The 12275-nt window shown below is 38.1% G+C and overlaps 1 pseudogene; it reads left to right on the plus strand.

Annotated features, from left to right (window-relative positions):
* Nucleotides 1-10910: 10910 nt before the first annotated feature.
* On the plus strand, nt 10911-11300 carry LOC112655852 (nuclear transport factor 2-like; annotated as a pseudogene).
* Nucleotides 11301-12275: the final 975 nt, after the last annotated feature.

Below are 12275 nucleotides of genomic sequence, written 5' to 3' on the forward strand. Positions count from 1 at the left end.
AATATGGTATCAATGTACAAAAGAATCTAAATGTGCTTAAACACCCCGAGTGAAAACACAACTCACCTGGTGAGAAACTGAGAGGAACCAGCTCACAAAGTTGTTGAAAGTAATCACGGATACATGCCATGCAAAGCGCCTAGCACAGTGTCTGATACACACTAAGAATTCACTAAATCTTAAGCAGAAGTAGAGTAGTTTTTCAACTTGTTTTCAGCCTCCCTTGTGAACCTTGTGGGTCCTCAGCTGAGCCACCTGACCTCTTTCCCCCGCACAAAACCTACCAGTGCAGCCTCAGCAGAGCAGAAGCTGCCTGGCCCTGCCACGACTTTCGCATTCCGCTTCTCATTTACATTTTCTCCCCTCTCCTCAACGTGATCCTCAAAACTAGGAGAATTTTATTTGTTGGGGGAAATCCATAAAAGTAGCCTATAAATCAGAACATTAAAACCATTTTTATATTGGATGAAGCTGAATGGTTTAGAATTAGATTCCATTGTAATTTAAAGCTCTGAAACATTCACGCCTGATATACACATTCATTCTGATATACACAGAAGATGGAAAAAGAAATGCAGCCCAGACACGTTTTGTTTGCCTCATACAGAGCTTTACAAGATTGAATGTGAATGCCTTCCCGTGGGGTAGGTGCTCTCCATTCAGCCAAGGCCCCACCGGGATCTTTAGTTTTACTCCTAGAAGTCTGCACTCCTTCCTTAGAGTTCCTCCTGTCCTCTGTGGTTATAGAAGATTGCCCATCTCTGATACAGTTAGATAAATGATAACCCTCTCTCAGCCAGTATATTTGGTTAAAGGGAACAGCACCGTTTCTATGTGCCAATACTTGACCCAACTCAAAATAGAAACCCAGAGAGTGTGTGCTGGCTTGTTTCACTTTAGACTTGCTAGAAATATCAGTAGGTATGTCTAAAGAGATGCTCAGTCCTCTTGCTTGTCCACGCCATATGAAGGAGCATCTTACCAAATGTTAGACTTTGGTCAAGTTCTCTGAAGGAAAAGTGAATTCAAACACTCAAGAAAGAAATACCAACTGCAGCATAAATCACTGGACTCTTATTCTCATGGCTAATAATACTATAAATCCTAAAACTAGCCTATAACACTTTGGATCATGATGAAAAACATATCTAAGCAAAAATGGAAACGTTTTATAAACTATCCTCTTTTAAAATGCACAATTTATAAATCTAATAAAACAGAGAGGGTTTCTTTGGCTTTTTTGGGGGGGGGGAGGGCATGATAATAAAACTTCCTGGTGCGCTCAAATTATATTAGACATTTTATGTCATTTATGATGAAAGATGAAAATAATCACATTTCTGGAGGAAACTCCTACATCTTGAATTCAACAATACTTTCAACTTCTAGAAAGTGAGATCGAAGAAATCACAAATTGGAATTTAAGTCTATGTTATTGGAAGGAGATTGGAACTAGTTTGTGAACAATTTATGATAGAATTATAATGAGTTAAGGGTAGAAAGTGAAGCATTTCAAAACTCTTATAGCAGTTTGACTTTGCTGCAACATTATATTGTATTTTACAAAAATACAAGTCCACTATGGGCTGGAAATTTTAAAAATGAAAAGAAAAGTTCACAGATAGTGTGGAAGTTGCTCTTTGAGCTGATAACAGCTTTAAAAATAATGCTAATGCATCAGTATGGTAAATTTCCTGAGCGCAGGGTTTTGATGTCAGGCAGACTGAAGTCACTTCTGGTTCTGCATATCCAGCCCGTGTGACCTGAAGATGCTTCTTTCACTGACTGAGACTCAGTAGACCCTGCAAATTGAGGGTGAAAATAGTACTCACTTTAAGTGATCCTTTGGGGAAATAAAAAGATATAATGTTTATTAAGAAATTGGCATATTAAAAAAAAAAGAAATTGGCATATTTCCTGGGATATTTTTCTTAAAAATCTGTCTGTTACAGCTAGTGGAAAAGGCAATATTTAATATTTAAGTACCTATTGAGTACCTAAAGAACTTGCAGGGAAAAAATAAGTATCATTTCAGAGGATTGATTACAATGATGTAACAGTTACATTTTGTGTATGGAGGCTAGATCGCCTATCAAATAATACTATAGCATCTAGCATTAAATGGATAATTAAATCACTCTAACACAAACACTGCTCTGTGGGTACATCACATTTGTAGGATTATTTTATATGTTAAATGCTAATCTTTTTTTTTTCCTTTTTTACTTTACCATAGAGATATTATATATATGCACATATATGCAACTCCCATGTCTTTTTCTTGCCATTCTTGGCCAGATCAATATCCCCTGTGCAATTTTTTAAGCAAGTATCTTGTGCTGCAATAGGTGATATTCCTTGTCCATTTCAACTTTCATATTTCTCACTAGACCTGTCCACAAGCATGTTTTATAGCACCATTACCCAGTCCCCTTAGTGAGACAAATGCTTTTCCTTGGGCAATTGAAGCAAGGTTACCAATTTGTATCATCTATGAGTCAAACCCCCAAATTCTCTGGGTTTGACCATTTCTGCCTCCTGAAGTCTCTTAGAGCCCTTCCAACTAATAGAAACTCTCTCTCCTTGGATGAGAAGAATAATCATAAACATTTGTATTTTGCTTAGAGCATCCAAGGTGTGTGTGTGTGTCTGTTTTTTTTTTTAAGATTTTTATTTATTTATTCATGACAGACAGAGAGAGAGAGAGAGGCAGAGACACAGGCAGAGGGAGAAGCAGGCTCCACGCAGGGAGCCCGTCGTGGGACTCGATCCCGGGTCCCCAGGATCTGATCCTGGGCTGAAGGCAGCACTAAACTGCTGAGCCACCCAGGCTGCCCACTTCCAAGGTGTTTTTATATACATTGTTTTATTTACTCCTCACAACCCAGTGAAAGGAGATGACTGATCTTCACAGCTTCTAGAAGAGTTCTACAAGCTCCAAAGACAAGAGTAGCTGGGCTGTTAGAGTCCATATATCAGTCCTAGATGCCTTTGGACCAAGGAGTCGTCAGGGTGACAAGTGCTGGTTATTTCTTTCATAAAAAATTGCTCTCTGCTGAAAGACATTCTGTACCTCTAGTACACTAAGCCATACGCACTTCTCTTCATTCTATATTGTATTTGATTACTGGATTTTCTTTTAATGAAACATTTATAATCATTTCCCCTACAACATCAATGTTCTCAGTTCCAGGAAAAACAAAGATTCATTAAATTATCAAATGCCAGTAATCGTTTCATTTAAGCCAGTAATGCCATATACATATAAATACCCAGAAAATATTTTAAGTTATCAACAAGGCTTTTATTCAAGAAGATAAGTGGAGGATACAGGCAGAAAATGCTTTGTATCCAAAGCAGGCAAGCGTGCTTTGCCTGTGTACATTTTCTATATAGCAAAACTGAAATGAGAGAGAAATAGGTGATTGTTTAGGAAGTTTGTCTAAAATTGAGCTGTTTTGCAGTTTATCCAAAAACTTACATTTGATGTATTTTCCTCTAGGGGATAAAAACAAGCAAGTGGCAGAGTCAGGCCTGCACGGAGTCTCTGACACCAGACACAATTTTCTTCCTACCCCTCTGCCAGGCAGTCAACGATGCTATATTCATGACCTAACTCCCACATCTTGCCAGCATGTCCCACGTGTAATCCAGAGCTGTCTACCTAGGATCACTGGTGTGTTGCACTATAGAATCCGAAAAGCCTAAGATTGTGTTTGCTACGGTTGGGATTTAAGCCTGTCTGAATATGCCATTTTCTAGCCAAACAAACCAAACCCAAACCGAGGGAAATCTGCCAAGACAAACTTTCAAACCCCAAGTTTAAAAACACTGGAATTACCGTCGTGCAGCACTCCAATGTAAATGTTGTCACGTTGGGCCAGACCATCAGTTTAGGAGAGGCCTGGACTATGGGAAGGGTGGACGGAAAAATTATTTCTGGTGAAATTGACTAGTCCTTGTTGACAATGGCAGAAAATGTGGCTTACTCGCTCCACTAGGACTTCTCTTCTTCCTCCCTAAGGAAACTCTGATTTTTAGCTGGACACATTGTTTCCTACCCAAGAGACTGTAATTCCCAGGAGTCTTCTTCCATATTAACTCACACTGCTTTGATTCAAACCCCATCACTTCTGGGCCACATTGATGCAACAACCTTCCAACTATTTCCCTGCCCCGCATCCTGTCTACCTATGTGCTGTTTTCACATCATTGAGAGAGCTCTTGACAAAATCCTAGATCTAATTCTATTCGTCCTCTATTCCAAATTCTTTAATGGTCCTTGTGGTTTAGAATACTATAAGGCTAACTCAGTTTGGCACACAAGACCCTCAAACTTGAGACCATGCCCATCTTTTCAGCTCTATCCTTTGCCATATTCCCCCGACATATGCTACAGTATTACAATAGTATCTTCCCCAAACCTTTCCAAAGGACCAAACCCCTGAAACTGCTACTTCGTAGTCTTTGTAGAAACATTTAGTGATTGTTTTAGAAATGCAAAAGCACCTCCTGATCTTACCCCTTTTCCAGGGCAGAAGCTAGTATTCTCTGCTGTGTTCTCAGAAAGCATTCTATGTATTTTTATAGCTCTTTTAACAGCTTCTTTTATAGCTGATTATTTCCAAAAATGGTATGTGTCATTCTTGGTTCACCCTTATGTCTCAGCACCTTCTGAAGAATCTCAGAATATGTGGGCAGTGAATATACATGAAATTGCTTAATGGTAACAGATAGTGGGTGATTTCGGGGAGCTGTTGATAATTTTTACACTCCTAACATAACTTTCCTGTGTCTTTCCTAGGAATAGGAGATCCACTGAGGTGCCAGGATGTAGTAAAGGGCTCCTTTAACTGCATTCCCCAAGTTAAGATCCTAGACATAAATCCTTTCTTAGATAGTAGAACTTGGAACTGAGTCATATAATGCTCTTAAGATTGAGACAGACTGGGATGGAGACTCCGTGGTCTATGTTATTTAACTTAATTAGCTTAATTGATACTTAGAGTAATTCTGTGAAATAGATGATCTTATTATCCTAATTTCATCATTATTAAAATATCTTTTATGTACTCATGGTCAGTCATTAGCTAAGATTTACAACATGTAGATTCCCAAATTCTCTGCATGGGAACAACCTTTGAACTGATGTGATTGTTATCTTTGAAGGCAAGTTTTTATCTCTTGCAACTGTGTTCTCACATATCTATTCTAGCATTGCTTAGAAATCCTTGACCTGTACCACGGGGCATCTGGTGTTAAATGAAAGAGATGGATCCGGTGGAAAGCCATGATCCGATATTACCAGGTTTTCTTAACCAGTAGACATAGTCTACCAGCTATGTTCAAAGCCATAACTAGAACTTTCCAAAGAAGGTCATACACTTGTTTGACCATAGTCATACACTTGTTTCTTGCTTCCCCTTTCTCCACAATGTATGGAGAAGACAAAGACAAATTCCAAATTCCAAAGACAGAGAACTGCCAATGCTGCTCCATAAGTCTATCTTCTTATCTATTCAGATATTTACATGTCTCAAGTTTACTGTCAAGGTTTCAGTGATTAAAAAAAAAATGGCTTTTTATGCTAGACTATTTGAGAACATTTATTTCAATCACAGGTTCATATAGAGCACAAGTATAGTTACATCAACTGGTATTATGTCATTTGGAAGGTCATGCTCCAAATTAAAATGATCTTGCTCATTGTCTTGACACTATATCTAAAAATTTATCATTACCTCTTTGTTCCAATGCAATAAGACTTTTAAATCTTCAGTAGTTTTCTTTAAAAATAACTAATTGTCCTTCAAGTATTAAAATACTGTTACTAGTACTTGAACAGAGCACTAGGTCTTTAGACCACTTTACAGAGCAGTCACTCTGTAGACTAGATCTAAGCAGAGAAGAATTGGCTCAGAGATATCCAGCTAGAAGCAAGGGTAACAGACCAAAGTATGAGAGCACAATGTGGTACCCATGTTGCTCCCAGGTTTAAAGGAATGATAACAAGATTTTATTGAGTGTCTATTTCAGCCCAAGGACTATTCTAGGCAATTTATAAATGTTACTCATTTAATTCAATATCCTAAAATGAAGGGCATCATCCTGATTTCATAAAGGAGACACCTTGGGCTTTAGAAGTTTAAGTATCTTGCCAACATCATGCAGTTAGTGTAAGCATTGGTGCTGAAGTTCAACATGGAAACACTGGGGTCTGAAACAGATGTTTTGGTATTTGTATTTTGGTAAGTTTTGGTAAGTTCCATGGGGTCCCTTGATAAAGTTTCATCGGGTGGCAGCACTAAGAACAACCTGTCAGACCCCAACAATTTCATAAAGCAGAATATGTCATATCTTTTATTTTCCTTCAACAGATATCTATTAAGCACCTACTATATTCCAGCACCTTTTTAAAGTTGCCAGACATAAACAAAATTGAAAAGCCTGTTTTCTTATCAAGTTTATATAACAGTGGGAGTGCCTTTGCTTTTATTTGCTCTGTTTTCTGCTCTGACTATACACATTTCCAATATTGACAAAAACATACCACATTGTGGACTCTTTGGTGTGCATATTTGAAAAACCATATGTATACTCTACCAATGGTAAACAACTAAAATGTTCTTGTGTTTAAATTAGAAAAAGAAAATTATCCGATGGAAGAGCCATGAAGAGGATACACACTGGCCAATTGAACTAAAAATATCAACTAAACTGTTAACACCTACAGAGTATAGTGTGAACATTGAATTTTCAAATCTGTTAAATAATGCAATGCCTGATACATACTGAATATCCATTTAAGTATGTGCATTTGTAGATGTCTTAGCTGAGTCACCAGTAGATTTAAGGTGTTTTTAAAGTTACTGAACAAATATCCCATCCCACAGTGGCAATGACCAAATAAGTGTGTATATATATATTCTGATTGTGATCATTGAATGTATCAAAATATAATTATTTTCCAACTTCGATATGAGTTTTCTTGAAGAGCAGAAATTATGATGATGACAATCTCATCTCCAATTCACATTTCCTAAATTTTAGTATATTGGGTTTTTTTTAAAGAATTTAGCACATAAAATTCATGCAAAGCTACTACTATATAAGGAATAAATGATTTTATTTAAGTTAATGTTTTTACTGATCTGCATAATTCCCTTATGTTTATTCCATCTCTTATATTCACTGGAATAAAGAATAAGAAAACAATAATAAGTACCAGGAAATCAACCTCAAAAACTAAAAAATAATAATAACTCATATTTTAGGAAGAAAAAAGCATTTGCATGTTAATTTTATGCTTTTCTAATTAACATTGTAAATGTTGACAATTAAAAAGCATTCTACAACCTCTGAGAGGTCAAACATTTTAGCAAGCATTTCCAATAAGGCATTCTACATATAAATCGATAAAATGATTATAGTGAATACATAGGAAGCTAACGGCCTCACCTGTTACCAGGTAAGCACTTTTAGCAGTTTATTGGGCTCAGCCTTACGCTTTCATTAGCAGTCTTACCCATCACGTTGAAGTCATTTTCTTTGAGCTCATGACTGTTTATCAGTTATAAGAAATTTATGATTGAATTGTATGATTCTATATAAATTCTATATAAAGTCACAGACCTGACATTTATTAGGGAAGACCCCATGCCTGTAATTTTTGTGTGCATTAATAACAATTTTAAGTGAAAGTAAAAAGAAAATAAAGAGTGTCTTTAACTATAGGTCCACCAATAGGAATGTAAATAATAAATATACAAAGACAACAAACACTTTACACATTGAAAAATATAGGCAGAGTTGTTTGGTCTTGAAATTGTAGGGAACAGGGACCCATGCATTTTCTAAGGACTAAGGCATGACATGATACAAACGGTATTTATTTTAAAGAAGATTTGTCTGATGGATCAGGGAAGGTGGAAGAGCAGGAGACTCCGGAGTCACTAGGTAGTAATTAATGTGATAAAAGAGGTGAGATGAGCCTATGTGGAGATACTTAGTCATAAGAGATGGTTGTTAATCCTTCATATGCACCATATTCTTAGAAGACAACAACATTTACACAGTGGTGCTTGTTTAGCTCAGAGAGATACTCGTCAAACACATCACTTGCCTCCATTTTACTTGAGACTTAAAAAGAATAATAATCCTTAAGATGTTCCACATGTGCTTTTCAAAAGCTCTTGTAGCTAAGCCAATAAACCAATTAGATCAGCCTAAACACATTCTTACCATTTTGAGAATTTCCTGTACCTTATGCATGTGTAAACATTTAAGGCATTATAAACATTGTAAGAGTAGAGAAACACAATTCAGACATCTGTTTGTCAAAGGAAGTTCTCCCAAGTTTCTATTTCCACAAATTTCATAAAAATTTTCACAGAGAAGTATCAGTAGATGAAAACAAACAAACGTGGATTTAACATGCGGACAGTAAATGATTATCAGCACTGTAATTCCATTATTTAGTAGTCCTAGATGCCCATTCATGTGCTATAGCTTAATCTGAGAATGACTAAGGGAAAGAACTAATTTTCTTAGAAAAAAATAATTCTAGGGATCCCTGGGTGGCGCAGCGGTTTGGCGCCTGCCTTTGGCCCAGGGCGCGATCCTGGAGACCCGGGATCGAATCCCACATCGGGCTCCCGGTGCATGGAGCCTGCTTCTCCCTCTGCCTGAGTCTCTGCCTCTCTCTCTCTCTCTCTCTGTGACTATCATAAATAAATAAAAATTAAAAAAAAAAAGAAAAGAAAAAAATAATTCTAATTATACAAACATACATACTTATGTAAACACCTTCACAGGTCTTATAAAAGAAATTTTTAATTAAAGGGGACTCTAACAAAGATAAATCAACCAATCTAGAATGCTTTAAAAGAACACCAAAAGGTGAGCCATTAAAAAAAACATTGGGGTGCCTAGGTGGTGGAGTCAGTTAGCATTTGACTCTTGGTTTCAGCTCAGGTTGTGATCTCAGGGTCAGGAGATGGAGCCCCCAAGTTGGGCTCCACTCAGAGTTTGCTTAAGTTTCTCTCTCCCTTTCCCTCTGTGCCCTCCTCCCCCCAGCCTTGCGTGCGCGCGCGCGCACACACACACACACACATACACACTTTCTCTCTCTCTCAAATAAATCTTAAAAAAAAAGGAAACGTATCTGTTCTGTGATTTACATTTTACAAAGTGTCACTACATATATAGCATTGGTCATGATGATGGTGATGAGGATGAATATTTCTGTCTTGGCCATGACAATGACTTGGTTTCCAATAGATATAGTTTAAAGGGTATACTATAGACAAATTCATACCATTTGTTACTACAGGACATTGACTTTCAAGTATCTCCTTCATCATCTCCCCTCCAAAACCTCCCCAACAACACCCCTATCACCCTCAGTCATCACACGGAACATATAACATTCTCCTGAAGCCTTGTTTTTAATCCTAAAAATTTATATGAGCTTCAAATATTCTGTTATAATGTGTCCATATTCATTGTGATATAAATGGTTCTCCCCACCTCCAAATCTTTCAGGAAAATGTAGTATGTTCATCACCTGGCTTTGAGGACACCAGCACACTATGTCACATATGGCCAGCTCGTTGGGAGAAGCACTTCTATAATGTTGAAATATCAGGTCCCAGTGAACTAAAAAGTAGGTACAAAAAGAATATTCAGCCCTAAAGCTCCATCTTTCTGCCTATTACCTTGGTACTCATTCATCCTTCTAAAATATTAGGCTGCAACTCTCAAGGAGAGGAGACCTCATCCTTTTAGTTCATGATACATACTGACTTCCCAGCCAGAGAAGAGCAGACCAATGTAATACAAAAGGAGGAGCCAAGAAGTTAAGACACCAAAAGAAGAACATACGGAAATATAAAAGCTTTTGATTTCCCTCCATTCCTAGTTTTTAGTTTTTAGTTTTCATTTCTTACTATTACTAGCCATTTGCAGTTTTTTATTCATTAAAGTACTTCCTTAGGAATTGAGTCTGACATTCCCCTAGAGGTTGGATTCTTTTTTTTTTTTTCCAAAGGTTGATTCTGACCATGTTCATTCACCTGCATTTTGAACTTTTTTTCCATTAAAACGGAGAGCTTCACAGTTAACCACAGATACTGTTTTCTACAAAAGGGAAATAGACACAATATGCTATAGTCCTATCTAGAACATTAGGAAATTAATTCTCCATCTTTGCTATTTCTTCCATGAGTCAACCTGGGGCCAAGTGATAACTTAGCTTCTTAAAGTCTTCCAATTTTCTCATTTGACAGTACATCTAGAAGTTACTAAATTGAATCTGGTCATTGTTTTGATAACTTTTTTTTTTTTTTTTTTTTTAACCACAGTCCCATTGTGGTAAAAAAAAAAAAAATCACCTTTTATTTATTTGTCATCTCAAGTCATGATGTTGTACCACCAGGTCCATTGAACATTTTATGCAGTGCATAGCAGATAACAAAAAAATACCAAATCTGTGCCCGCCCTTGGGTGAGTGTAGGGACTAGTGCATTGGGGATGGGGTTGGGTGGTAGGAATGTACTTAGGCCACCAGGAGCCTCTGCTGTACATTGGGGGGCCCCAACCCCCCAAAAGTCATGCACAACCCAGGCTATGGGATGGGGCACAAGAGGGACAGCCAGGCACCTATCTCATGGTAATGTGCAGAGTCCTAGCCTTTCTCCCCTGTGCCAGACTGCCTGGATGGGGATCTTTAGGTCCTTCCTGTGTGGCCTAGTCCAGCCTGCCCAAGTTCCAACAGTTCTATCAACAGGTTAGCTAGCCCCCTGGCCTCACATCCTGCCACCTGCTCGCCAAGGATCCCAGGGTGGGCAAGGGACCTTAGCCAACTCTGGGGTCAATACTGGGTCTCTAGGGAGGGCCAGCGGTGATCCAGAATGGGAGACAAGCCAATTTGGAAGCAGATTGGATCCAGCTTCATTCAGCATTGCTACTAGTTATTTCATAATGACAGAACCTAATAGATGCATTTTATATTGATGCGTCCAGCCTTACATGGGAGGATGGTAATTCCCAGAAATTCCTGGGGAAAGTTGCCATTGTGGAGAAGTTGCCTAGCCTTTTGTTCCAGAAAATCCAGCAGAGCACCATAGTTCAGGACCATTAGCCCAGCCAGACAGGCGTATCACGGGCATAGTTGTGGGCTAGCTCAAGGCAATGAAGATCCCATCATGGGCTTCCACCAGATGTTCCCACTAAATAACATCAGTGATGCATGGGTTTGCACCAGTGGCATGTTCAGGCTTGCCCTGCACCTCTTTGGCTGACTTCCTTCCAGGCTGGTGTTCTTGCTGTTTCCTCATCCTCCTCTTCCTGACACTATTTGCAAATGTCCAGGTGCTCGGAATACCAGCCACAAAGGAGCAGGGCAGCAGTGGGAGCGGGTGCTGTGTGCAGCTACTCCAGCTTATTCTGTGTGATGTTTGAATGCTGGATTGCTTGCATCTGACTGAAGTGTTCTCCATTGTCTGCCTTGGAAAGACTTAAGTAATGCAAAAGGTTGTCTTTGTTTTTGTTTTAATCTACTGACAAGTTGCTCGGTTACCCAAAAAATGTGAAGGTGAAAGCATCTGCCTCACTGCTCAGATACTGATTTGTTTGGATGCTTCAATGTCTCATGATAAAACAATAAGAACAACAACAACAACAACAAAACATGAAAATTTTCTTTAAAAGAAAAAGACAAGCCCAAACCTAGTAAAACAAAGAATGTGGTTAATATCTCTGCTGGATAAGGGACCATATTTACTGTCATTTAAGGTTCACCAAACACAAGTTAATTCAATGACTCCAGGGAATCCAGCTAATAAGCAGAGAAGCCATAATTCAAATCCAAGTCTGATGGACCCTGCAAGGGAAGAAGTCCTTGATCATTTTACTGACCTGTGTCCCTCCCTTTAAAGCCCAACCCAGATAATTTAAGCTCTTAAATTTTCTTTTCCAGTGTAGATAATGTTCTTTCAATTCCTATTTCCCCAACAATGTATGCAAGTAAATGAAAAACCAAAAATAATTTTAAAAAAGGAATGGCCTATTAAGGAAGAAGAAAACCTAGAAAAGTAAGCCTTTGTACTGTTTAAGCCTTTTTTTTTTCATTATTTTAAATTTGTTTTCTGAAAAGTAGTAAGAGAAAAAGACTAAGCAATTCTAGCCTCTGGCAAGACTCCTTAAAGAAATCCCCTCATGTTGACTCTAAGATGGTGCATTGTTGCTTAGGTATATTTTCGCCTTAGAATTACAGT

The sequence above is a fragment of the Canis lupus genome, chromosome 22 (genome assembly GCF_003254725.2).
Source record: "Canis lupus dingo isolate Sandy chromosome 22, ASM325472v2, whole genome shotgun sequence".
Classification (NCBI taxonomy): Eukaryota; Metazoa; Chordata; class Mammalia; order Carnivora; family Canidae; genus Canis; species Canis lupus.